The following is a 15,984-nucleotide window of genomic DNA, read 5'->3' on the forward strand; positions in this document are numbered from 1 at the left end:
AAGCCACAAAACACCCTGTAAATTCAACTGTTTTCTTTCTAAAAGCTAGAAAACATGTGTCACTGCTTGTGCTGCCATCATTATCAGTGGTATACAGACAAACATACAAATACAGAGGCTTTAGAGTCTACAGCCATTTCGATGGCTCTATCTGTACAAGACATAGAAGTGCTATGAGAGATATGCCGATGCTGGTATGTAAGATGTTAACATGCTCACAATTACAATGGAAAACCTTACATTTCAATAGGTATTATCTTTATCTTCTCCCCATTGAAACTGAGAGTAGTAACATTCTAGCATTTGCAAATTAGAACTAAACACAGACAAAGAAAGAGGTTGAAGGATCTGTTACCGTTTTTTTTTTTTTTTTTTTTTTTTTACAAGATGATCGACAAATGGAAAATGAATAGGTTTACGATTACAATAAAGTTATTATGATTGTTTTCAAGGGTTTCCTGTATGATTGTTCAAATGTCATGGAAACGAATTCTTGACTTTGTGATCTTTCAGACTAATGTTAGAACAACTCACCAAACATCTGAAATAACATTTTTTTCAATCCACAAAGACTTGATACTTGTACATGTTAAAATGAATATTTCTTTGATTTATTAATACAATAAGATTTTTAATTTATCTTAGTTAAGGTTGCACCTACAGTTCCCCTTTCATAAAAATATTGAGAATGGAAATCAGGTTCACTGGATAAAACAAAAAAACTATTGATAATTTGAACATACTGTAAAATCATTAACTAGACAAGTTTTTTGCTCTGAACTGTCTAGATAATATTCTGTCATTAAGGTGTTCATTCTTGGTACTCATTTCACTTATATAAGGGTTGCTCTTTTGTGACTGGAAATTCAACTTCCCATCCTACCAAGGGGGATTTCAAGACATTTACACCTTGGCTTGCAAATTCCGATAAGAGCAGATTTATCAAGATAGTAATCTTATCACTGATTGTAATTCGCAGATTTTATTTCTGACGTATACTTTTATAGCGGTCATGACCTTCAAAGTCACTGCTTTGCAATGGAAAGAAACCAGTAAGCCTGAGTTAGTTAATCACATCCAGAAATTCAATAACAGACTCCCTCGATCCAGTTACTCCATCAGAACAACAGATTGGTAGTAAATCTGTATCGGGGCTCAAGTCTTTGGAATGCCACAAAGGGGCAGCTTGAAAGAGGATGGATACATCATCTTTGTCATTCTAAACCACTAACCTGAGTCTTAAACTGGTGAATGATTTCTGAATTCTCCTTACAAAATGAAAAAAGGGAGGCTCGGTCACACCAAAGAGGTCAAAGAAATCAAGGGAATCCAAAAGACTTGTAATGCTTTGGCGGGCTCCATTTCTTAAAGTAGATAAAGTATATCGTCGGCGTAAAAAGAAAAGCCCCGTTTCTCATTTTCCAGAGGATTCATTCAGCTATGCCGGCCTTATCTTCCATCCGCAGCTAACTGTATGGTCCGACACTGCCTTGATACGACAAGTGTAAGATAAACTTGACAGATCAACTTTTTTGATAGTCACCGAGCCCATAAACAACTGGGGCCTCTAATCTGATAATCCACCAATGAAAGATTGGGAGCGGGGAGTATTATTGTGTTGTCACTCTTGCTTACAGGGTCACATGGGCTTTAGCTGCCGGGGTTAGACGTCCCTCGGCAAATCCTGGGAAGGTGTCACATCTCAGCAGGTGAGGTGCAGCGATAAGATTGACTGGGGGATATTAAATGGAGAAACTGCAATTATCAAAAGCATTAATGAGAAACTGAAAATTTGCAGGAGGCCGGCATGGTGACCTTATGATCAGAGGCATGTTCTACAGCTAAAAAGTCAAAGATTTAAAAAAAAAAAAAAACCCCAAAACATATTTGTAGTGTAACATTCCCCTAGAAGAAGACAGTAAACTGGCTTTTTGTTTCATTTTTCTCTATCAGTACAATTATAGAAAATGTGAAATATCAAACACTTTGATTACGACTATGAACAACATAAAACAGCCTACATTGTCTTCTTCTGCTGCTTTCCATTTGCAATCCCGCTTCTCTGTTCATTTCTGAATCCGATATTAACCATCCAGGCAGCTCCTGCATACGCTCACTGCTATCTCACAAGCAGAGGAGCCGGAGAGTTGGAGTAATTCAAACATTCTTCAAACTGCAATTTATTTTCCCCGAGTTGTAATTATGGTCTATTAAAATGCAAATGATGTCAATGGCAGAGCGGCGCTAATCACTCACTGTCTGTTTATGGGCAGTACAGCCACATTAGAGAGAGACTCACACTGTGGGGACTAGGATGCACAAAGATCCTCTATCTGCAAAGGATCCAATAAATTAGGTGCTTTTCTCAGCGGATGGTATGGATTTTCTCAGGGGATGTAAAGATAATCTTACCACATAATAATTTGAAAGTTAAATATGGTACGTTGCGTGTAGTTTATGATTGCAGATGTTAGCAGACTTTTACTGGCTGCATATGCAACAAGATGCAAACATTTTATGCAGCGACCATGCACATTTTGTGGATTGTAAAAACAATAAAAGAATAGACGGAAACAAACACTTCCAAGTACTGTATCTCCTGTTTCAGTTCATCTATAGATGCACAAGACTGTTCTGTTTTACATTGCATTTCCTCTTCCTATCTGTTATATTTGGCAATAAGCATTGCAACAGATAGTTAGCACATAAGCAACAATAAATTGTCTATAAACAAATAAGTGAGTTAGTTATGTCTTCCTCCAAATTTGTTCCAGTGAACACACGATGAACAGGTACTCTAATTTATCAAATAGTCTACAAATTGAATTATTGTAACATAAATCAAAAACAACAATCTGTGCACACATTGCAAATTCATCTATAAGTTAAACAACATTGTTATGATGTAAAATTAACTGACTGATCAAGAAACCAAAAAAAAAATAAACAGTCTGAAGTTCATCCTGATTGATTTTCTGATAAAATAATTAGTGTATTCCAAATATATTTTATTTTTTCTCTATCAAGTAATATATTCCATACCTTAGCGACACGTTTTAGAAAACCTCAATTATTGTTTTCTCAATCTGTTGTCTCCAAGGAAAAACTTCAGATCTTGGTGTTTTGTGTATCATATTAATGCACACTAATTGACTGCAAACATAATGACACATGTATTACTGTACACTGATGTTCTCTGAATATGATTGGGTAAAGTAAATAACATTTAGCTTGTTACACAGTCTATTAGTGATGCAAAGCACAAACAAACTAAATACCAAGTAAAAGTATATGAAGCTGCTGCCATGGAGTATTGTTACCTTTATTCTGTATGTGTCAATCAAAAAAAAAATGTCAATGCCAAAATGTTTACTTCTAACCCCTGGATATTTAAAAAAGTATTTGAGTGTGACATTTGATCTTTATCTAATTGTCATCCGTGCTGAAGATCTCATAGTGAATGTAAAGCATGAAGATGTGAGTGATGCTCCCATGTACAGATTTTCTTCTAGGTGGAGGGGCACGGTTAAACACATGAGGTCAATAATCATCCATATTTCAGTGTTTTATTCAGGAGTGCATAGCCACGGGTAGATTGAATGTTCATGCTTGTTAAATCACACATGGTTTACTGTTGTGGGTCATTTGAGAAATAAGCTACACAGGAGCCACACTTACGGAAAAATGAATGTGATAAGCATGAATTATAAGCAACCTATTGCATGTTCCTGTCTCTGCTGTGTGAGATTTCGACACACTGCTGTTTCATAGCAGTGCCGATATATGTTGTGTGCCGCGCGCCCCCCCCCCCCCCCCCCCCCCCCCTAATTTTTGCTATGCATTACATCGAGCCCACTGGGGATTAAAGCTTATCTTTACTACAGTTAACCATGTGCCGTGACAACTACCTCATGTTCTCCTTATCACAGGGTTAGCTGCTGACAAGACATGGTGTTATTAATAATCAAAAACCTCTGAACTGTTTTCAGGGATGCAGCCCAATATTGTAGAACTTGATCGGAAATTATATTTAAAAAAATTGAGTATATATATATGTGTGTGTGTATTATTTAGAATTGTTTTTACTCTTGCTTAAAATCATGTTATTTTTATAATAGATAAAAAAAAAAGGTTGAGGGCATGTTTATGCCTGTTGCATAAGCAAACTAACACTACCTGCATATACAGTCAGTAATACAAACTCCTGCACACTTAGAAAATTGAACAGGCTCGGTAAAGTAGTGAAGTGCTTTAGTAATCACCGGTGAAAGGATTTGTGAGATTATAAATAGCCCTTTCTTTCGATCAATACTGTCATTCCTCCTCTGCCAGCTCACATTAAGAGCAGAAGCTGGGTAATAATGGAACACTGGTAGCATTCTGTTTGATCATAAGGGGTGGTGTCCCCCAGAGCGCATTGTCCGGCCCGCTGTTAAATTCATCTTCCTGACTGTCCCCTAGGGAGCTTGCCAATGAGTAAGGGGCATTGACTTTTCATTAAGGAGATCACTGCATTGGAAATTGAATTTATTTTGGACTTAAGAACATAACAGAACTGTTCGTGAGTTAGCCCTGAAGGCCACAGAAGAATTCCAATAGTGAAAGCTGATTGAAATTTTTGGTTGACTAATAACACTCACTCTATTCCCTCTAGGGGGAAACATACAGGTGTTAAGGTTAAGGACTCAGATGTTATATAAGACACTGTGCTTTAGTCCTTCCTTACAGTAGGCTCTAACAGCCTCTAGAAATCGCTGATGAGAGGCTCTTTAAGAATTCATGACACTGTGAATTTCTATAAGCATTCAAAAATGCCAGATGCATTCAAAAATGTTGAAGCTGGCCGGTCAAATTTGATTGACATCTCCTTGACTTTAAACAGAAACATAGCAAAATTGTTGTAGTACAGAACCGAGAGTTATTTTTGAGATATCTGATATCTGAGTCAAAATAACAGGATAAAGTCATAGAACATACTTTTTTTTTTTTTTAAACATTGCTATACTTATAATAGCTAGTAGTTGGCATACACATGTAATCCTAGCTGAGATGTTTGTTCTTAAAACTATGCATGCAATCAAATGATGTGTTAGCTAGTACTGTTACGGAGCTAAACTCCCTTCGCTAATGCTCAAAGTAGACCCTCTGTCTACAAAATAACCTAATATCTTATTCAAACAGCTAATTAGCTGAAATTTGAGTTTTGCATTGACTGGCTCACCAAATCAATTAAGCTATAGATATTTAGACAGCCAAAGTGGGGTGCAGATATTTAGACATATTTAGGCTATAGATATTTAAACATGTCTCATTAAAATACATCAACACATCAGAAACATTACTCACTTGAAATGTACATCATTCCAAATTTGGATTGAATCTACATTCTAATTATTTTTATATGCTAAATGCTAACTACTGCACATTACAGGCTTATGTGCATTTGGATATCCAGTGGCTTTAATGTTGTTACCCTAGTTTTAAGTGACGATAGCAGCCTTAGGCACAGTGCTGCATACAAGTGCACAGTTACATACAAATTTTATTAAGTGTTGTTGAAACACCCAGTGGGCTGTGCTATATAATAATACTTGTGTAAAAGGTTATTGTATTTGACATGTGCTTGAAGCTGAAACATAGGAATTTAAAAAATAAATTATTTTTCATAATTTCACCAAATTATTTATTTTGTATCTTTGGCTACTTTAGACTCATGGACTTATTTCAGAACAGGCTGTTGCAATTACAGTGTATGATTGTGCTCTAGTTGTTTCATTGCAGGAGATTCAGTGTGATTTATAGACTGCATTTTACCACCTAAGTTGATGAAGGTTCAGCCAAATATCAAAGGTCACTCTCCTGCTCTGCACCTTCCACCTATGCAAAGCTTTAACACTTGCTGTAAATTTCATCAAGGTGAGCTTAAAGTGTTTACCCCATTAATTTATTTCTGCTAAAGCCAGAGCGCTGACCCATAAAATGAGCTGAGATAATACTGACCTTAACATGGTCTTCTGCACATGGAGGTAATTGCTAAGGCTCCAGATCAATCAATATTGACTCGCCAGTTTTTTCCCCCCTCCTTACTTCCCCACCCACTATTGCTGGAGCTGAATGTGTAAAATTGGCTTTAGATGGATGGAGAACATATCCCTGATAGTTTAACCTTTATCTAGCTAACATGTTCACTTATCTGTACAATTATAGATGTTGCCAGTCAAGCTGTTTCAAAGAAAATCTGTTAAGTGTGTGACTGGAGAGTAGAGCTACAGTTAATTTGTGGAGTTGATTTTAGCAAAAGAATGTCAACATACAAGAACCTTATTGTAAAAAAGCTTAACTGTGTCAAGATAATGACTTGTATTTTTAGCACACATGACCTAACCTGAGATGAAATTGCTGATATTCAGAAATAACATTTCAACAATAAATAACAGAGAAAACAAGTATGAATGCGCACACACTTGCCTTTAAATCACAATCGCTGTATACTCCGAGGCGTTTGATTTCTCTTTAATTTTTCAAGGCAGGGGCACAGACTTAGCAGGCATTTCCATCTTGACTTGATAAATCTCACAATCTTCTTTTCCCTGCCACACTGAAGTAATTTATTTTCTATCTCTCCGAGCTATATTTTCCAGTTAATATTTCTTTCTTTTTTTCATACAACCTGACAAAGGATGCCACAAGGGATGATAAGAAGTCTGAAACCTTTGCACTCTCACTGCAGATACAGGATTTACCTTGAGAATTTTCTCAGAGAAATAAGACTGCTAAAATAAACCAGACACTTAAAGCAACATCAGTGTGTTCTTTTTTCGAGCAAGACAAGCTATAAATTGTCTTATTCTTATAATTCATTCTGAAACATTATTGTTTAATATGATTTTTGATGTGCATTTTTCCAACTTCAGAGATGTCATCTAACAACAGGGTTATAACCTGCATTTAGCGTCTGATGCAAATAGCAAAATAAAGCATTCTACTAGGTGTTTTCCCTCAGGTAAAAAATCAAACAGGCAGACCAAAGTTGCTATTTATAGAATTTCCAAAACAGCACATCCTGATTGTTCCACTCAGACATCTTTTCATACCCAGAAGCCAAACAGTCATCATTTACATGCTACAAATGTGCTTCATTTTGAATCAGAATTATGACGTATTCCAAGTATCAATGCAGGACAACTTTAATCTCAGTGATTTACAAAGCAGGGTTGTGTTCTTTGCTGCAGAACCAAATTACATGTTCGTTGAGTGATGGGTAGTAGTGTCCTTCTGGCTATTCAACTCGCCCTTAATTTGAATTTGATAAGATTTCTTTCGGAGACATTGTTAGGCTAATGTAAATTTAGAGGGAGGACGAGAGCCCACCGCTGGCTTAACTTTGATGAGGTGTTAATATCTAATATCAAAAAGCAGATAAAACCCTTATTAGCCCCAATGGTCTTGCTGGAGTGGGGAACTTATTACACGGAGGAGATGAGACGAAAGCAGATGAAGTATTAAGACGGCCGCTGGCTTTGTTACATGTCCTTAAGCTTTCTGACGGGGTCAACTTAATTTTGTGACTTAAATGCTGGGGGTTTACTGGATGCAGACAAGCCGACATTGTTTGAGAGATCTAATTCAGACTCTCATATTTCATAGTCTGCAAACATCTGGGGGATTACAGTGTCTCGAGCCAGAGGCAGTTTGATAATCGGTTGTCATTTTAGGAGTTGTACGCCCTTCCCAGCTTTGGCGGTTTTCTAAAGGTCCTTTGGTTCAATCAAATGTTTGTGAGATTAGTTGACTGCACTCCTTTCAAGAACTATTTCCGTGTGTGTTGGATTTTTAATGTTTTCCTTTAGGCTTTCATGGTAAAACGCTCCAAAAACGCTTGAAAACTTATGGTTTTGGATTGTGAAAGTTATTTGGGGATAAATGCCGCCATCCTTTGCTGCCATTTAAGGATCTACATGGAATAATACACACTTTAAACTGGGTCCAGTAATTTAATCTAAGAGAAACCTAAACACACAATGAGGATCAAGCTGGAGCTATATGGAGGATGTGTCGTGAATAAGTAACATGGTTAGGAGTCCACAGTCTTCCTGCTCTGTCAGGCTATTCTGAGGCACATAATTGCTTCTGCTTTTGCTAGCAGAGTCATTCTAGTTAATGCTAATGTCAGCATGCTAACAGTGCTTAAAGAGATAATGCTAACATTTTTATGTTAGGCAGGTATAACATTACCATTTTCCCATTCCTTTTTTAAGTATTTTACAAACTAAAAATAATCTGATTGTGTTTATGATTGTATTTTGGATATTGTTTGTTATGTGTACAATTGACTAAGTAGCAAATTAGTTTTCCCACTGGGGATTAATCAAATTAGCATACACACAACGTATAGCATTGGTTGGAGAAAACCATTAATTCATTTTGCAGCTATATGTGATCCTATAACAAAGTACTGCATACATTTACCATGTGACATGGTGATGGTTTAGAGAGGTAACCACATATTCAATCCCCCTTGTTGGACGCTTAGATTCACTGCACATTCATGCTGTAAACTGCACATTTAGACATACACTATACTGTAGGTGCTCTAATGTAGGTGTGGTGCAGTAAGCTAACTCAGCAATTAAAGGATTCTTTAAACAGAATTATCAATCGTCTATAGAATATCTGTGGATGTTTCTATAAATAGTTCTTATTATGTAAGTCTGTCACTCCCATCCCATGGTAAATGTCAGACAAGTTGGTTTACAGCATGCTGCTGAAACAGCATTTTTTTTAAAGAAAATTCCAAGCCAAAGTTTTATTTTAAATTGCAGGATAGACATTTAAAATTAAGGGATGACATTTCTTGTTTTTTTTTAAATTGGGTATGTAGTAATTGAGTGAGCTATAACACAACAGCATCCCTAAATACCCACCAAGTTGAACTTCATTTTGGCCTAAAGGGGTATAACAAAAGTTATCAGAATTCAGCAACTAGGTAGAACTATTACCATTAGAAAATGTTGCGCAAATCCATTTGGTAGATGTTGAGATCGTGGTAAACCCAAAGACTGACAATGTCAACCAGGGAGCAGAGCAACTGCATGTCCATGCAATAGTTCTAGAAAGTGAACAGTTGAAAACTGGAATAGGACTCCCTTGTTCGTATATTTTGTCATTGTGTATTTATTGTTTTGACAGTCTTAGAATTTTGTGTGTAGTAGTTTGACTTAACGCAGCTTTACATACCCTGCTGACTTGTAAAGCATTGTAAACAACTGCCTAGAACATCTCCCGAAAGCACAAAGTAAGCAGACCGTTTATATGCCTCCAATCAATGCTTTGGACCAAGAGGAATGAGCTTTTGACTCTCTGACTGAGGGATGGCATCAATACAAAATGCTCACCCAAAACAAGTCGAAAAACACCTTGGGTTCCAGCACTTTGTCCCATTGATTTCTGTTCAGCTCAACGCGGATCCTGCAGCGTTTAGACGTTTAATTCTCTTTCAAGCAAAGTCATTACACAGCCGAGCATTTAATTAAGCAATCACAGCAGTGCAATCTGATTGATTTGGTGTCCAAATGAGGGCCAAGTTGGCATTATTGCACCTTTACAGTCTCTATTGAATCTGCCTTGAAATTTTAGATTCACAGCGAAAAACATGTCACATTGAGATGCTTTCCCTTTGTGAAGCTCCCTGAAATCTTTCAAAAAAAGTCTGCATTTTTTTAATTCACACTCAATAAATCCACATATTTACACTCTTAATTTAGTGTGTTAAAGGATTTTTTGAAACGGAAGGAGCAAGGTATTCACGGCTGACCTATTTCCTCTGAAAAAGAAACATCAATTGAGGTGCATGGGCACAGATGTGTCTGAGGATGTACTGGGGAGGTGTTCTCACCTCTCCACGCCTCTGTGAACACAGCGACACTTTATTATGTCTGGATGTGGCCTCTGTGTGCTTGGTTTGCCTTTTTCCCCAAATGAACTCCGCTGTAGTGACATTGAAATTCATAAAGTGTTTAGAGTCGGTCGGTCAGCACTGCTTGTTGTGGTTTCATAATGAACTCTGGATAACTGCAAATACAGGGCTTTGATATGTTCCGCGAATCATTCCAATCATCAGGCCTTGTCTTAAAGCTGATTGCCTTGCCAAACTGTATCAGCACTTTTTATCTAAAAACAATTACCCGAGAAAAATAGGAAAACAACATTTAGAACTTTGGGATTCATTCATTAAACAATGGTATGAAGAAATGGCAGAACTCCTGCAGCAGATACAAAAAAGACAATTAAATCCATGTCAGTGTGGACAAACAATGCGAAAGAGTTTATCGTCTAATATTTCACACTGTTGACAATCTTAAGTCTAAAGTAAAATAAGAATAACTTAATGGCATGTTTGCTTCTTATTCTGCAAAAACCTTAGGCCTGCACAATATGAGAATATGTGCTGTGTGACTACATTGTTTTATACTGCGATAACGATACAAGGTGCGATGAATAAACAAAAATTAAAGGGAGTATGTTAGCTATGACTCACCTTTTTTTTTGTTCATCAATAGCTAACTTGAGCTCAATGCGGTGTGAGAGCATAGAAATAATACTCATGTCTCTGTCACGTGGGTGAAATGTATACAAGCTGAGTGAAAAAGCCTTGCTTGTTTACAGGAAACAATTTCTCATTTATTGCAATAAATTCAGACGTTTGGAATGTGTTTATTTCAAAAGCTGATGTCCCAATCATAATGAAATTGATTTTTCAGTCCGCCCCAGTTGCAGAGGCTTAGGAAAAGATACATATGGTCTTAATTTGAGATATTTTGGAGGTCAAAGGCAAAAAAATGTTCCTTCCAAAATGCTGGCTGTTTCATTTCTCTGCTCAATGAGCCAAGATAAGCTTCGACAAGCTGACTGTTTGCTAACTCCAGCATCATTTTTACTCTACATCTACAAATGTAAAATATATCTTCTTATCTAACTAAAGGTGATCGAAGGGAAAGTATTCTACAAAATGTCAAACTACTCTTTAACTTTGACGATCAAGTTTTTTGTTTGGTTTAGTTTGAGTACAGTCCTCGTCTGCCCCGATGATTTTATTTTATTAAAAAGTCTTCCTCAACACCTGGCCCTCTTGCATTTTTTTTTTTAAGAACTAAATTTTCCCCAAACTTGAACTTTGACATTCTTAACTGCGACTACAGATGTTAATCAAAGTCAAAACTTAATCCAGGCCTGATAAGATGCTCTATTTAACAGGCTCGTGTTTTAGCGGGGGGCTCGATCAGGTGGAATGAAGAGGAACTGATTGCTTGTGGTGATTGTGCTGATTACATTTTAAATTTAAAACTTTCCTCCGAGTTCATGGTCGGGAACAGTATTATAGACAATGACATAGCAGGAATAGTAAATGCCAAAGTAGCTGCAGTCTCATATGCTCGGATACCACACTTTAAATTTCAGAAAGGTACATAAGTTCCCCTTTTTGGAATAAACAAAAAACAAAATCAAGGCAGGATAGATATTTGTGTGCACTAGGTTTGTTCTCCATAAGCTGCAAATACAATTTTCCTATAATCCTTTTTATGTATTCCAGCTGCAGCATTAATCACAAACATGTTTTCAAACTTTTACAAAACAATCATGTTCTGTAGGAGACAGAGTTCAGCATTCCTGACTTCCTCTCATTGTGGGCAGAATTCACAATGACTGAGATCCATGTTGCAATTTCCCCCCTAGTCACAACATTATGGATGCTTGTGCTACAGCTGTCTTCTAAATGACATTTGAAAATATGCGATGAAAGGCATTTGCATGAAATACGGCACGGGATAAGGCATTAGCATATAAGGGGGGGGGGGGGGGGTTACATTGTGTCCATGCCCTCTCTTGAAGATGACAGATCATGTCATTTGTGAAATCCTACATGAGTTAGTGACTGCAATTTAAGAATCTAAATCATTAAGAAAATAAGGAAAAAAACAAATGTGCTGCGAGCATATTTTACCATGTTAACATAATACAGAGCTCTTAAAGTGGACTATAGCAGACTTACAGTCCAATCAGTATTTGTCAGCTTGAATAACCTTCTGCTAATGTACAATCACAAGAGGACTCAAACTAATCTCTGCCATCAAACTGACATTAAACCTCTTACAGTCGCAAAAAAAATGAAATACCCCCAAAAACATTTGACAAAATCACATGAAGTTTCCCTAACTTTTGCATCCCATTGGGTCTAATATCATGGCAGAGAGATCAATTTCAGTCCGTTAAATCACCCCATCTTCTTTTTACATCATTCTGCATCTTTTCCAATTTGTTCCTCAAAGATGTGTGTGTGTGTGTGTGTGTGTTGGTGTGACAGCACAGATTATGTATCTGATAGAAACTCGGTTGTCATCATTCTGACTGTGTGCTGCAGTTGTGTAAAGTAAATCATGAGCAGGGTTATTTTAATGTCATACTTCTTCAGTATGGGCCATAAGAACAAGTTTAACCTTGTTGTTTTGCTTGTGTCCAATGGCAACCGGCTGCTTTTTAGCCATATTTCTGTGGGGAAATCAATCAATGATGAAATCATTTCAGGGGAAAAAGTTCCCCTTTTTGGGCTGTTTGTAGCTAATACAAGGATGTCCTTGTGCTGCACTGCAACACACTGTCTGTTTAACATCCACTATTCATAGTAAATGGTCATAAAGTGTCTTCTTGTTTTGAGCGTGATCTGATGTGGGTCCACACACTCTCAGTTTGGCATCTACTGTTGTAAAAGCTGTTATTCTGCAATTCTCTTGGCTTGACTTCAGAGATTAGGAAGGAAATTACAGTCGTTACAATTCACTGTGTGAACTCACGAGTCCAGAGACTGTTCGTTAACGTTTCCACTACTTTGTTTGATAAATTAAGAGAGGTAGTCAAATATGATTGCAGGAGTAAGGGGGAAAGAACAATACTTCTGTGTATATAACTTGGACTGGACTGCTGGAAGAGATCAGTCTTGAAAACTTTCTCAAGCATTTTTTCCAGCACAAAAACCTCAAAATTAAATTATACATACAGGTCGATTTGCATTCATGTTTGAACCTAAAAGAGTGTGTCAGTATTTGTGTTCTTATAAGAAGGAAAACTGTTGAATTATAGGCTCACAGAATTAGATTTTTGCAGATATACTGTCTGCATATAACAATTAACCTAAAGCGGAAAAAGACAATTTTGCTAAATATTTGAGTAGTTATAGAGGCAACTGTACATGTTTGAAGTAGTTTTCATGTGGAGTGGTGTGCCTTTCTCAGTAGAGATGTCAAGGGATGTTAATTTGTTGCAGTTTTGACTTGTCTTGTTTTACATTCACTCCATTCACATTTGACAGATGTAAGGGCCTTTTCACTGAATGTGACAAACAGAGTGCAAGTCCTAAACATCAATCAGTCCACCATGAAAATGTGGACTGATTGATGAATATTAAGAGCTCATGCCAGGAGCTGCCGCCCTGAAAGTAGAAGCTTATTGTGTTGAAGTTTGAATGTTCTGTGTACCATTTTATAAGTTGATTTCAAATACATATTCCTCTCACCTTACCCACCTTAACTTACCTGTCCTCATTGTCTCCACTAATATTCACATTTGAGTTATAACATCCATTAAAAACCCATATAGCTCTACAGATAAACCACAGAGGGATGAGTAGAATCCTCAGAGAAGCCTACCTTGAGGTCGAAGGTGTGAAAGTCATGGAACATCCTCTCTCCTGAGACCTGTGACAAAGCAGAGGGAGGAGGGGGGAGGAGTGTGAGACGTCAGTCATGATTAGGCCACAGTGCAATTACAGAGGAGCTCCTCTGACAGTGATTGATCAATGAGGAACTCCCTTAATGAAGACAAGGACTCAGGGGCTCCCAGGAGCAAATTGGCTAAAGTAAGTAGAGGGAATAGTGTCCCAGAATGCTGAGGCATTGAGAGGATCATCCCGTCTGCGGCGACAGTTTGGTACGAGCTTAGATACAGGTGCATGGCTAATTTCTTACAGGTGAAACTGAAAAGAAAATTATTTTCAACTGAAAAGTCAGGAAATGATTTGTCCAACAGTTTTTTTTTAACATATCATTAAAGCATTAATGAATTCATTATTATAATTCTGGAGGCCAAATGAGGACCAAAATGAAAATATTCTTCCATGATACTACAAATAATAAATAAATCTGCCCTATCAAATGTAAATACTGAATCCTATTCCAACCCTTAATCCTATTCTTTGTAATCAGAGGTGTCTTTTGGAGTTTTTGACCACTAGGAGTGCTCTTGAGTAAAAGTTCTAAGAGCATCTGCCTTTGTTTTAGTATCTGTATGTGTGCAGATGTTGATGCATTACGCTGTATGGTTGACTGTTTAACATTCATGAATTGCTCTGTATTTGGTGGCAGTGTTGAACGAATAAGAAACTGATAAGAAACGCATACAAACGTTGACCTTTGTAGGTTTGAAAACCTTTCATAATTGGCAGAAAACTACTCCTGTTGTGATATCAGTTATCTAAAGAAAAATGTCCTGGTCAGTGTAATTGTTGAGGGTTTATTTTAAAATGCACATTCTGTTTCTTTGCTCAAATTAAATGATTAACCTTTAAGATGTACACTGAGAAAAACATGGGCCCAATGCTTGTTTAGTTATGGATTTAGGACTTTTCCAAACTCTTGTGGATTGGTTTGTCATTTGGTTTTAATAAGGGTCCAATGTCTTGTATTTGGCAAAAATCAATGCCTCCTAGTTGCTTCCCAACTTTTCAAAAAAAAAGTATGGCATTGCTATCATGTGCGATCTATCTAGTAATGGTGGATTCTTGATACATCTGATAGTACTGGTCTATCAGGATTTCATTAGCCTCACATCCATGAGTTTGAACCCAATTCTCAGTGGTGCTTTTAGCTCTGTTGTACAAAACAAGCTGAACTCAAGGTCCACTTAAACACGACTGCCTCAGTCAAGTACAGCCTCATTGTTAAAACACCAGAGAACCAGGAAATCAGGCCCTTGAGGCAAACACTTCAGATGCCACTGTGTTGAAATTCAGTTTTCATTCCACCCTTTAATAAACTCCCTGATAATGCTGCTCTACCTTGTCGTATGACCTGCCATAAGGAGGGACACATTTGTTTTCTCTTCTATTCATGCCATGTACGCAGGTGAGGAGGGCACTTGCCAAAAACAGCCGGCCCATTGAGGGAATCTTCTGACTGGTGCATCATCCTTTTTCTTTTTTGGAACTTGTCTACACTTGATGTTTGAGCACACATACATGAATGTGAAAGACATCGGCTTTCAATTTCAGCAAGAAGTATAATCGCCTGTGGTGAAGTTGAAGGAGGAAGTGAAATGCATGACTCATAGTACTCTTTTAGTCAATCAGTGCTTGTATGTTATACGATTCATGAGCTAACCCAAATACAAAGACACACATATAAACTGATTCTTCCTTTATTGAGAGATAGGACAGTGGATAGAGTTGATTATTGAGAGTCAGGAATGACGTACTGGGAAGGAGCAAAACCTCTACTTGGCTGGCCACTTAGAGGACTATGGCCTTGGTACATGGGGCACCTGACCTAACCACTAGGCCAACTAGTTCCCCCAACTGTCTTTCTTTCAAACAAGATCGTTTATCCCTGCTTTCTTTTATACAGCTTATCCTGTGACCACTGCAGATGTACCCTCATATTTCTATCTTGTGTGTTGCATGTTGGTTCCCATAGAAACCAAGTCCAGTGAACCATTGGTAGCAAGGGTAAGGAAACTCTCTAAGTGTCTTAAAGTGATGTGGTTATTTTCAACTGTAAGTATATGCAATCTGACATAATTGCGCGTAATATGTACTTAGGCAGTGTGTTATGTTATTATTGCCGTTGTGTTATGATGGTAGTCGATAGGGCTGCCATATTGAGATTGCCTGAATCAAATGGTTCCTGTGGACCTGGAGACATTTAGTTCCATAGGAAA

At 37.4% G+C, this 15,984-nt stretch overlaps 1 protein-coding gene across 23 annotated transcripts in view; it reads right to left on the bottom strand.

Moving 5' to 3' along the window:
* LOC109994240 (protein tyrosine phosphatase receptor type D) overlaps positions 1 to 15,984 on the bottom strand; it is a 354,409-nt gene that overhangs the window by 163,823 nt on the left and 174,602 nt on the right. For all 23 annotated transcript variants that reach the window (XM_065950652.1, XM_065950655.1, XM_065950656.1 and 20 more), the window contains one exon: positions 13,701 to 13,748. The gene's annotated coding sequence lies outside the window, so the exon portion shown is untranslated. The remainder of the gene's footprint in view (positions 1 to 13,700; positions 13,749 to 15,984) is intronic.

This window comes from Labrus bergylta, chromosome 22 (genome assembly GCF_963930695.1).
Source record: "Labrus bergylta chromosome 22, fLabBer1.1, whole genome shotgun sequence".
In the NCBI taxonomy this organism is placed as follows: Eukaryota; Metazoa; Chordata; class Actinopteri; order Labriformes; family Labridae; genus Labrus; species Labrus bergylta.